The sequence below is a fragment of the Myotis lucifugus genome, unplaced genomic scaffold, assembly GCF_000147115.1.
Source record: "Myotis lucifugus unplaced genomic scaffold, Myoluc2.0 scaffold_57, whole genome shotgun sequence".
NCBI classification, from domain to species: Eukaryota; Metazoa; Chordata; class Mammalia; order Chiroptera; family Vespertilionidae; genus Myotis; species Myotis lucifugus.
The window spans coordinates 1,018,074-1,018,583 of NW_005871105.1; the positions used below are offsets into that span (position 1 = coordinate 1,018,074).

General features: G+C 63.1%; 1 protein-coding gene across 1 annotated transcript in view; it reads left to right on the forward strand.

Moving 5' to 3' along the window:
* Positions 1-202: 202 nt before the first annotated feature.
* Positions 203-510, forward strand: part of DSE (dermatan sulfate epimerase) — a 55,966-nt gene continuing 55,658 nt past the window's right edge. Inside the window, exon 1 of the mRNA XM_006089171.3 lies at positions 203-225. The gene's annotated coding sequence lies outside the window, so the exon portion shown is untranslated. The remainder of the gene's footprint in view (positions 226-510) is intronic.

The window sequence follows — 510 nt, forward strand, 5'->3', positions numbered from 1 at the left end:
CTCCGCGTTTCCCCCTATTTCTTTCCCGGGGCTGTATGGAAACATCAGTTCCTCCCCTGGGCCTCCAAAAGTATCTTTCGGTTGCGGGGGATTCCAGAGTGGAACCCGAAACGCACGGGTCACTAGAAACGACTAGCGCAAGTTAGAGCCAAAGAGGCCTGGCAAAGCAGGGGTGCGTGGAGTCGGGCCGGCGTGGAGGGGCAGGCCGGGCGCAGCTCGAGAAACGTGAGTCCCGGGAGGGGAGGATGGGGAAGCCGGGTGGGCCGGCGTGCCGGATTCCGGCTGGGGGGAAGGGGGGCCCCCGTCTTCCCCCTCCCCAATCCTCAGCTCTGGGGACTTGGGAGCCGCAGCGCTTTTCTTACTCCCTACGGCTTAGCCTTGGACTGCCGCAGATGCCCCGCCCATCTTCGGAACTCGACAAAGCCAGGGCATGTCCGAGCGGGCGGCCAGATAGTATGGTTTTCTTGATGGGGGCAGCGTTAACACAAGAGGGCTGGGGCCCCACACATA